Raw genomic sequence first — 12,137 nt, forward strand, 5'->3', positions numbered from 1 at the left:
TTCAAGGAATTCAATGGACTTGGGGAATTTGGGATAGTCTTGCCCTTTTCTAGCATGCTTAGGAGGGTAGCCTCTTAAAGAGTTTCACTTTGAGATTCTTGGGGAGAATCTGATATCCTGTGGTCTCTTGCTGTGATATATATTTAAATATGATTTGCTATCTTAGTTGGAGCCACCAGAACAATGTCAATTCATCCTTTCTACATGATTATTTCTGAGCAAAGATCAGTCTTCCCTTCCCAGTTCTCCCCCCATATCTTCATATAACTGTTAAGTCCTTATGACAGATCACATATAGAATATTTCAAAACAGTTGATGATTCAAAGGACAACTTGCTCGCAAGTGAATGTTGTCTGCAATGCTCATCTTGAAGTAATGGCTCAGAGCAGCTACATCTTAGATCATATCCTTTTTGTATGGTTCTGGCTTACCTAGCCATGAAAGCTAAAATATAATTAAAGATAATAAGGAAATTCTAAAGTTAGGTGAATAGGTGGATTCCTGCTTTTGTGGTGACTACTCAAATGGGTCTGAGAAAATGTGGGTTCTCCCTATTGTCAAATGAGTAATATGGAAGTTGATAAATCTCTGACCAAGATCTTGGTGCTTGGTGCCTTGTACCTCAAGACCTTTATTGGAATAGAGCCCACTTCTTTTTCCTAGTTCTTGAAAACAAAAGTTGATTTTCACCCTCAGATGCACTCTTTTCAAAAGATTATAAATATTAAAAGTTTGAAAGGTTTACTCTCTGCTACCATGGGGATAATGACTATTTTGTTGATAGCTTTCTTAGTCAATGGAATTTGTTTTAATTTACCCAGAAACTTTTGTCTCTTGGAAATTTTCAGTTTTCAGAAAGCCAAATTCAATCTTAATCAACAGACTGCTTGTCAAGAGCAGATTATAAAATTTGCTGGGATTGGTATACGTAGGGATTGAAGCTTAGCACTATAGCTAAAGAGTTAATTAGACTTAGTAAAATGAGAATATTTAGAAACTTTATTCCACTTGAGACCAAAGCAATCCCAGTCCTAGAATCTTAGCCAGAAGTTATTACACTGATGCAGATATAGTTGATCTAAGTGTGACGACTGAGAAAGCAACTAACGTGGTCAAGAAAATTCCCATTATAATTAGCTCAAGGCCAGGGTGAGAACTATTTTGCAGGGCTATACTTATTAGGGCTTAATTATTCATTTTATTCAATTGTAAGGCAGCAAGGAACAATTTACAGAAATGTTTAAGAACTTGCCCCTTTAGATTCTGCATTAGACTCTATACTTCAAAGTAATAAGGCAGGAAATAAAACAAACTTCATTTGATCTTACCAAGAAAGCAGAGAAAAATCTGTAATTGCTCATCCAAATAACAAAATTGGCCTAAAATGCCCTAATAAGATAAACCTTGTATAGAAATGGAGATAAATATATTATGCTGGAATTCATTTTTTACTTAAATTTAAATTGAGTTGTTTTTTGTTTTTTTGTTTTGTTTTTTTTAGTTTGTTGAAAATATGTATATCTACCCCCTCCCAATAATAAGTTATCCCTCCCTACTCTGTCAGCTTTTGCAGTTTTCACATTTTTGTAGCCCCTCAATGGGTGAGTTTTGTTTCTTTCTCAATGTAGATTTTTATACTACCTCAAAATTTGCCTACATATAATTTTTTTTGAGGCAATTGGGATTGGGACTTGCCCGCGGTCACACAGGAAGGGTTAAGTGTGAGGGCAGATTTGAACTCTGATCCCTCCTGACTTCAGGGATGGTTGCTCCTCTTCAGTTTTTAACTGTTCTTAATATTTTAACTGTGGATGGATCTAGACTTTCTGTCTCACTAAAAGCAAATTTGGATTGCTTTCCTACTACTACAATTCATTAAAATACATGATGGTGTCTTCTGGATTTCAAGTTGGGTCTGCTATTAAATTTGTTCCTTGAAGGTTTCTCTGACAATGACTCCATGGGTGAAAGCCTTCAAACACTAGCTTCTTCAAAATGGGATTTTGGCAAAAGGAGTCCATCCTGCCTGCCAGGGGCTGCCATTTTTCTCTGGCCTGAGTTCAGCCTCACTCCAATAGAATAAAACTATCTCAGAAGGTAGAAGGTTGCATCTTCTGTCAGGCTGCTGCAGCTGGAGGGATCTGATTCAATAGCTGAGATGCATTTTTTTTTCTTATTAGACAATAACTATTTGCAGGCTTGATTGATTGTTAGAAAAATCCCATCAAATGTTGACTATGGCCCTTTTCCCACACCTTGGCTAGATCTATTTCTCTAAAAGAGGGAAGAGAAGGAACACCTTGAATCCAAATCTTGCTGAGGCTTTCAAAACAACTTACACTGGATTCCCCAATTTCAGAATAAATAGCAACAATCTATTCTTTTCTCAATAAGGCCCCAGATACCTCATTTAAACTGAAGAAATCTATTTTCTTTTTTTAAAAAACTTATTTTGTGTTTAGTTTTTTAAAAAAATAAGACAGAAAAGAAACAAAATAAAATAAAACATTGCCATTTTCCCAGTTGAACATCATGGAAGGTTTAATATGCAACAATAAATTTTCATTTCAAGAAAGGTATAAAATAACAGATTATATATTCATGATTGTCCTTCTGGCTTCCTTGTAGGTTCTCTTGCTCTCTGCTGTACTTATTTTATTTTATTTTCCCCCCTTTCATCCTATCTTCCCTGAAGTAGGCTAAATTAAGCATGGGTAAATTTATACATACATATTTACACACATACATTTTTTATACAAGCATACATACACACTTATACATATGGCTGACATAATATTGGTTTCTTGAGAGTCAATCTTTAAGATTGACTTTGAGATTAATGATTGTTAGCCCTCCTTTTTCTTTTTTTTTTTTCCAGATGAATTTCTGCATCTTACTTTCATAGCTAATACTCATACTCAGCTGCCTTCATCTTTTGAGCTACCCAATTACTAGTGTCAATCTTAAATATATGGTATACCTTTCCATGTAAAACAATATAAACAAGTTTTCATCGAGTCCCTTGAAGTTAGTCTTTGATGTTGGTTCTTATGTTAAATTTTCTATTGAATTCAGATTTGGTTGAGACAGTCCTGAAAATCTGCAAATTTGTTGAATGTCATTTTTTTTTTTCCCCAATTATGGTTGACTTTGCTAGATCTGATTTTTTTGCCACAGGCCTATTTATTTTGATTGTCATTATATTATTCCAGGATCTGTGTCCTAATTGTAGCTGCTGATAAATCCTGCACAATTCTAACTGTAACTCCAGTGCATTTGAAACTTTTTTGCTTTTTGTAGAATCTTGTTTTGTATATTTTAAAATTTAACAATAATATTCCTATGTGTTTTAGATGTAGGATTTCTTTGAAGTGATGCCTAGTGATTTTTTTTTACTTTTCCCTAATGTTCTACCATTTCAGGACAACTTTCTTTGAACCTTAACACAAATGCAAGAAATAATGTGTCAAGGCTTTTTTTTTTTTGTTTTGTTTGTTTGTTTTCCCCCCCACCTTTCAGGTGGTGCAATTTTCTTGATCTGTTTTCCTTTCACATTCTATTCTTTTTTTTTTTTATTATTATTCTTTGTATTTTATTTCTTGGCCTCTTATAGATTCACTGACTTCCCTTGCCCAATTATAATTTTCAAAAAATTGTTTTCAAGGCTCTAGATCTCCTTTTCTAGTTTAGCTTTTTTTCATAAACTTGTTTTTTTTTTTTTTTTTTTTTTTGGATAGTTTTTTTCCAAGTTTTTCCTTAATCTCATTTGATTTTTGAAGTTTTCTTCTGGCAGTCTCTAGTATTTTTTTTTTCATTGACATATAGTTTTGGACTTTTCCAACAATATTTCTTAGTTTTCCTTTTGGGATTTCTGAGGACATGATGAATGGTTCTTTGGGTTTTTTTTTTTTTTTTTTCCCTAATGATTGTATTTCCCTCTGCTTCTTAGTATAGTGGGGCAGTTTTTTGATTTCTTGAAGAGTGCTGTCCAGGCTTTTTCTTTGTCATGATTTTCAAGTAAACCAATAATTATTGAACTGTCTCTCTTGGATGTATGTTTCAGGTCAGTTCTTTTTTCAGAGGCAGTTTACATTTGCATCTATTCTAATCTTTGACTGATTCTTGATGTTTCTCATAGAATCATTAGCTTCCATTTGTGAAGTTGTATTTTTTTTTTAATATAAGATGTTTTTGGTTAGTTTTTGTAGCTCCTTTTCCTTTTGGTTAATTCTATTTTTAAAGGTATCATCTTCAGTGGATTTTTTTTTTTTCAATTTGGCCAATTGTATTTTTCAAGGAGTTTTCTTTTTCTAAGATTCTCTTGCATACATTCCCATTTTTTTCTTCTACCTCATTTGACTTTTAAAATTGATCTCTTTCAAGAAGATTGAGACCAATTCATATCCCCCTTTGATGTTTTGCATGTGGATATTTTGTCCTCTTCTAAGTTGGTCTTTTAATCTTCCCTGTCACCATAGTAGCTTTTTATGGTATAACCTCCCACTCTGAGGCTACTGATTGCCAGGCTATGCATACCAACCTTACCCAGATAGATATGAAGATGAGCCCATCTTGAGGTTCCAAACAGCCTTTCTTTATTGGTAATTTCGGCAGGAAGCAAGGCCAAGTGTATGTCTGTGTCTCTCTCCTCTCCTCTCTGGACTCAAGGCTGGCCATTTATATTTACTCTCCCGGGGTTACCCTGTGTCCAGTTCACTCAGCACTGTGTAGGTGGATTCACAGAAGGGAGACATCTGGAGTTATTGCTGCCTCCTAAGAGGAGATCTAGCAAGAGGACACACCACTCAATATCTCAAGGACACAGCCTCCTGCCTCAGAGGCCAAGCTTCTTCTTTATCTCCTTGGTCCACCCTACCAGCTGCCATGGTGTACATGGCAATTCTCAGAGGGAAAGTCCCTAACAACTATGGTCAAGGACATTTTTTTTTTTGCCTTTGGCCAATGGTATTTTTCAATGAATTCTCCTTTGCTAAGCTGTTGATTCTCTTGCATACCTTCCCTCCCCCTATTTTTTTCTTTTACTTCATTGACTTAAAATTGATCTTTCAAAAAGGTTCTTTAGGGTTGAGACAAATTCATATCCCCCTTTGATGTTTTTCATGTGGATATTTTGTCCTCTGAGTTGCTCTTTTAGTCTTACCTGTCACCATAGTAGCTTTTTATGGTGTAACCTCCCACTCCAAGGCTACTTGATTGCCAGGCCATACATACCAACCTTACCCAGATACACATGAAGATGAGCGGATGTTAAGGTGCCAAACAGCCTTTCTTTATTGGTGATCTCGGCAGGGGTTATCAAGAAGCAAGAGCAAGTGTATGTGTGTCTCTGCATCTCTCTGTATATTTGAATCTTTCTACATCTGAGTCCATAGAAAGAAGGATGCAGAGATAAGTACTGAGAGGCAAAGTTGGCCATTAATGTTTACACTCCTCTGGGATTACCCTGGCCCAGCCTACTCAGCACTGCATAGGTGGATCCACAGAAGGGGGAGACACCTGGAGTTAGTGCTGCATCCTGAGGAGATCTAGCAAGAGAACATGGACACACCTGTAAGACACAACTTCCTGCCTCAGAGGCCAAGTCTCTTTTTACCTCCTGGATTTGCCCTAACAGCTGCCATGGCGTACATGGCAATTCTCAGAGGGAAAGTCTCTAACAGTATGGGGACTTTTTCCCCCCTAGCACACTTTTTCCCATTTTTTCCCTCCCTTTTTCCCTTTCAAAATCAAGCTCTGTTCCTGGGGCTCCAGAGGGGTGCTGTCCCATATTTGTGTAGCTTTGAACCTTGGCTTTAATGTTTGGTGTCTTGCATTCTGGGGGGAGCCTGGTCTGGTCCAATCTATTGTCTGGTTTCCTGGGCTGGCACTGGAGATTGTTCCACTGATCTGCTCTGCTGTTCTATTGAGTCAAGACTAAGATTTAGTAACTGATCTTCTGTGATTAAGAGCCTCCCACTGTCTTTCCTATATGCCCTCTCAGACTACACACACCCTTTCCCCAGTGAGACTGATACTTCTTGAAGTCTTTGCAACCTGGTGAACTAGAAAATTATTTCATTTTGTTTCTTCATAGGCTCTCTAGTTCCAGACTCTTTCAGGAGCTTGGTTTCCAGTTTTTGAGAAACTGGGAGAGGTTGAGCAACTTTTCTGGCTTTTTTCAGCTATCTTGGCTCCACCCTTGCATTTGAAGTCTTTAATTCTACAAGTTCCTTCTGGTCAGGTAGCCACTAATATTACAGGGTAGAAGAGACTTTTTACAATTTTTTTCTTCATTCTTCTCTGAAGAGGAACCCTAATCTTCTCTGTCCCCATAGTAAGTTTTTATGGTTAGTTTTTTTTTTTTTTCCTACTTTGCTTGCTCATTTTATTTGCTAATGAGCACCATTAGTGTAAGCATCTTGAATCTGGGAGCAGGAGGAAGGAGTTGTGCCTCTAGCTTCACTTCAGTGCCCTCCTCTGACCTGGAACTCCAAACCAAAAAACTCTACCCTCCTGCAAGTGCCTGCAGCCAGCAAGAGCTCCTGCCTCACACTTCTGCACTTGACATATGTGCTGATTCCTTCTCACTTAGGGCCCATTTTCAGCAGCACAGCTGTAGCCAACATTCCTTTTCAGAGTTCTCTCAATCTTCCCAGACTCCAGATCCCTAACTCCCCAGGCAGTCTGGGAAATGAAAGTTCCTGTGGTTGTATTGAGACTATCTTGATATCTAACTGGCCCTAGACTCATCGTAGGGGTTTGGGCTCAATTAATCTGCAGATGTTTATATTTTACATTAGTTAAATCCCAATCCTAGGGTTTATCTTTGGGTCTTCCTAGGTTGTCCCCAGAGGCTCCCTGTCCTGCCCCAAGTTTGTTTTTCAGAGGTCTGTTCATCCTGAGTGGAATTTTTTTTTTTTTTTTTTTTTTTTTTGGCGAGGGGGAAAAATACTAACCTTACCCAGATCGATATGAAGATGAGCCAATGTTGAGGTGCCAAACAGCCTTTCTTTATTGGTGATCTCAGCAGGAAGCAAGACAAGTGTATGTCTCTACGTCTCTCTCTTCTCTCCTCTCTGGACTCAAGGCTAGCCATTTATATTTACTCTCCTCTGGGATTACCTTGTGTCCAGCCCACTTAGTACTGCTTAGGTGGATTCACAGAAGGGGGAAGACACCTGGAGTTAGTGTTGCCTCCTAAGAAGAGATCTAGCAAGAGGATATGCCCCTTGACCTCTCAAGGACACAGCCTCGTGCCTCAGAGGCCAAGCCTCTTTTTTACCTCCTGGGTCCACCTTACCAGCTATCATGATGTACATGGCAATTAATTCTCAGAGGGAAAGTCCCTAACACTATGGGCAAGGGCATTTTTTTTTTTTTTTGCCTTTAGCCAATTGTATTTTCAATGAATTCTCCTTTACTAAGCTGTTGATTCTCTTGCATATCTTTCCCCCCCCCCATTTTTTTCTTCTACCTCATTTGACTTAAAATTGATCTTTCAAAAAGGTTCTTTAGGGTTGAGACCAATTCATATCCCCCTTTGATGTTTTTCATGTGGATATTTTGTCCTCTTCTGAGTTGCTCTTTAGTCTTCCCTGTCACTATAGTAGCTTTTTATGGTATAACCTCCCACTCTGAGGCTACTGATTGCTAGGCTATACATACCAACCTTACCCAGATAGATATGAAGATGAACCGATGTTGAGCTGCCAAACAGCCTTTCTTTATTGGTGATCTCAACAGGAAGCAAGGCAAGTGTATGTCTCTACATCTCTCTCTTCTCTCCTTTCTGGACTCAAGGCTGGCCATTTATGTTTACTCTCCTCTGCAATTACCTAGTGTCCAGCCCACTCAGTACTGCACAGGTAGATTCGCAGAAGGGGGAAGTCACCTGGAGTTAGTGTTGCCTCCTAAGAGGAGATCTAGCAAGAGGACACAGCCTCCTGCCTCAGAGACCAAGCCTCTTCTTTATCTCCTTGGTCCACCCTACCAGCTGCCATGGTGTACATGGCAATTCTCAGAGGGAAAGTCCCTAACATATTATGGTCAAGAGCATTTTTTTTTTGCCTTTGGTCAATTATATTTTTCAAGGAATTCTCCTTTGCTAAGCTGTTGATTCTCTTGCATGCCTTCCCCCCCTATTTTTTTCCTTCTACTACTTCATTTGACTTAAAATTGTCTTAAACCTAAAGAACCTTCTTGAAAGATCAAATTCATATCCCTCTTTGATGTTTTTCATGTGTATATTTTGTCCTCTGAGTTGCTCTTTTAGTCTTCCCTGTCACCATAGTAGCTCTCTATGGTGTAACATCCCACTCCAAGGCTACTGATTGCCAGGGCCATATACACCAACCTTGTGGGATTCTTTAAAGCCAGTTGTATTACATTGTACATAAGAAATGTTTACTCAGGAATTGAATCATTACTCATAGCTTCATAATATTCAATTAGTTGCTCTCCCACTATTTCCCACATATCTGGCTCTAATTTTTCTTCTTTAGAGCCAAGGAGATGTGCACTCTAATATATTTCAGAGCCCAGTGATCTGCTTCCAAATTTTACCCACAAATTTTGCTTTATTAACCTAACTACGCACTCTAAACACTTCCCTTGGGGTAAGGGAGGCTCTTTTTCCCATTTTAGCTGAAAAACTAAAGTGACTAGTTTAGCTTACCAAAGTTTCCTGCTTGTCTATTTTTGTACTCACCCTATTTCCAGCTCACAGGGACTTTCACTGAGCTTAAGATTGTGTCATTCAAACTGCTGAATGCAGAACCTCATGTTTAGTGCCACATATGGGGTGCCAAAATGTAATGTTGGGACTAGCTTTCTAGAGGATCTCTGGACAAGCCTTGGTCTTAGGTGGAGAAGTGAAGGCAGGAGAGCCATAAGGAGGTATATCTGTTATTGAACACAGGTGGTCACACCCTCTTTGATTTCTCAGGAAAGGAGGTGGGCACTAAAGGGAGATGGGGAGCCAAATCTGCTGACAAGTGGGTTTCCTCTGGACTAAAGGGTCTTATACCTTACCAAGAGTTTCCCCCACTATCTGCAGCCGTCTACAGAATATTATTTTGCTTATGTTTGATAACATTTCTTTCCATGTCTAGTGTTGTGTCCTACTTTCTAGAGCCCTCAAGTTGGGGTGACAAAACATACTGTTGCTTTCTAGAGCTCCAATGCCGGAATGATTAAAATACTGTCCTAGTGGAGAAATGATGAGGTGGGATTCCAGAGGATGGTGAAAAAATGGAGTCCATTTATTCCAAGTATTTTCCCCTCTTTATACCCTCCTACATCCTTATATAACAAAAACACTGGGCATGCATCCAGTATATATGGTGTGTATATATAAGCAGCTAATTGGGACAGGGTAACAAAGTAAGTGGAGGGGGGAGAATGAATTCAACTTATAGAATAATTAAGAAATGGTTATTATTTCCCACAAACTTAAATTCCAGCTCCATGGTAGGATTCTTCATGACTCTGCTTCTCCAAGATCCTAGTTATGGCAAGATTTGTCTCTACTTTGGTCTAAGAGTATGACTTATACATCTTTCACTGTGAGAGACTGAAGGGCATAGACCCAATGAGATTCACTGGTGTAGATACCTTCTGAAGCTCTTGTCTTAGAAATTAGACAACTTTTCTTCCTTTAGCAGCCGTGGTCACTATAGAAGAATACTACCTTTTTCTTGAGACTAGTCAAAATCTTTTCTCATGTTGTCTCCTACATGATATTGGGACAGGAAAGAGCCACTGAGATTAGTTAGACTTCTCTGGCTCCTCAAAAATGGAGAAAAGATGCTTTCTGGTCATGTATTGCCCAGAAACATCCTTGAAGTCTGGTTTTTAATTAGTCATGAAAGATGGCTCCGATCTGGTTAATCTTTGAGGAGGACATTCAATATCAAGGGAACTAGATGGAATGGTCTAATCTAGCCATTTGTAAATGGCTTACAATACCATTCTTGCAACTGAGGTGCATTTCCCCTCCCCCATCAAAAAAAAATACATTAATCATGTGCTGAGACTCTAGAAGAAGAAACTCAACTACCAAGTTTGACTGTTTCTGCCTTTAAGCTTGATTTTTTTCAGTTTTGGGCTTATACCCCAAAGAGATACTCAAGAAAGGAAAGGGACCTGCATGTGCCAAAATGTTTGTGGCAGCCCTGTTTGTAGTGGCTAGAAGCTGGAAAATGAAAGGATGTCCATCAATTGGAGAATGGTTGAGTAAATTGTGGTATATGAATGTTATGGAATATTATTGTTCTGTAAGGAATCAGCAGGGTGAATACAGAGAGGACTGGCGAGACTTACATGAACTGATGCTGAGTGAAATGGGCAGAACCAGGAGATCATTATATACCTCAACAACAATACTGTTTGAGGATGTATTCTGATGGAAGTGGATCTCTTCGATAAAGAGAGCCTTAATTGATCAAAGATGGACAGAAGCAGCTACACCCAGAGAAAAAACACTGGGAAATGAATATAAACTGCTTGCATTTTTGTTTTTCTTCCCGGGTTATTTCTACCTTCTGAATTCAATTCTCCCTGTGCAACAAGAAAACTGTTCAGTTCTGCACACATATTGTATCCAGGATATACTGTAACCTATTCAACATGTAAAAGACTGCTTGCCATCTGGGGGAATGGGTGGAGGGAGGGAGGGGAAAAATCGGAACAGAAATGAATGCAAGGGATAATGTTGTAAAAAATTACCTGGCATGGGTTCTATCAATAAAAAGATATTAAAAAAAATTTTTTTTTCAGTTTTTTCAAGTTCCAGTAACTTTCTGGACTTAAATATAGGGTCATGGTGCTGAGGTTTACCAAAACTTATCCACACCTCAGGTCTCCATTTCTGAGAGTCAAGATATGAGGTTAAGAGAACATAAGTAAGTTTTTATAGACAAGAATATAAAAGAAATGAGTAGTTTTTCCTCTTCGTGTGATCCAATTTACCCCATTTTCCTCCCCTTTCCTTTTTTCCCAGTATAATTTTTTCCATTCTTTAATATCTCTTAATAACATCAGTCAATTTATATCTACACCTCAGTCTGTTATATCGCCTTCTAATTGCCCTAATGAAAGACATAGTTCTCAAGAGTGATAAATAACATCTTCCCATACAGGATTATAAACAAGCTAACCTTTAATTTTTTTTATTCTTTCCTGTGTATCTTTTTGTTTCTCTTAAGTAATATTTGAAGATCAAATTTTGTTTAATTCTGGTATACTAATTGGAAACAATCGAAAATTCTCTACTTCATTGAAGGAACCCTGAAAGTTATGAGTAGTTGGGGCGGCTAGTGGATAGAGCGCCAGTCTTGAAGTCAAGAGGATTACACTTCCTGGCTGTGTGACTTTGGGCAAGTCACTTAACCCCAATTGCCTTAACAAAAAAAAAAAAAATTTTTTTTAAAAGTTATGAGCAGTCTTGCTAGGTAGTTGATTCTTGATTGTAACCCAAGGTCCTATGTCCTCCAAACTATTGTATTTCAGGACTTCTGGTCCTTTATCGTAGAAGTTGGCAAATTCTGGGAAATCCTGCCTATGACTCATGATACTTATGTTGTTTTTTTTGGGGGGGATCTTACATATTCTATTTGACCTTTTATAGTACTGGAATTTTGCCACAACTTTTCTTGGTTTTCCTTGTGGATATCTTTTAGGAGCTGATCAATGGATTCTTCTAATTATTTCACTTTCTGTTTCTAGTATATCAAAACAATTTTCTTTTCTTTTTTTTTTTTCCCCTGGGGCAATTGGAGTTAAGTGACTTTCCTAGGGTCACACAGCCAGAAAGTCTTAAGTGTCTGAGACCAGTGAACTCGGGTCCTCCTGACTTTAGGGCTGGTGCTCTATGCACTATAGCAACAAGTTGCCCCTCTTTCTTTATTTTTTAAAGAATGCTGTCCAGGCTCTTCTTGGGGGCATGGTTTTCAGGTAATGCAATTTTTAAATTCTCTCCTAGATCTGCTTTTCAGGTCAGTTTTCCCAATGAGATTTTACGTTTGCTTCTGGTTTTTTTTTTTTTTTTTTTTTTCATTCTTTTTAGTTACTGATTCTTGATGTCTCATAGTCATTGGCTTCCATTTGCCCAGTTCTACTTTTTTCATTTTATTTCATG

The sequence above is a fragment of the Antechinus flavipes genome, chromosome 1, assembly GCF_016432865.1.
Source record: "Antechinus flavipes isolate AdamAnt ecotype Samford, QLD, Australia chromosome 1, AdamAnt_v2, whole genome shotgun sequence".
NCBI classification, from domain to species: Eukaryota; Metazoa; Chordata; class Mammalia; order Dasyuromorphia; family Dasyuridae; genus Antechinus; species Antechinus flavipes.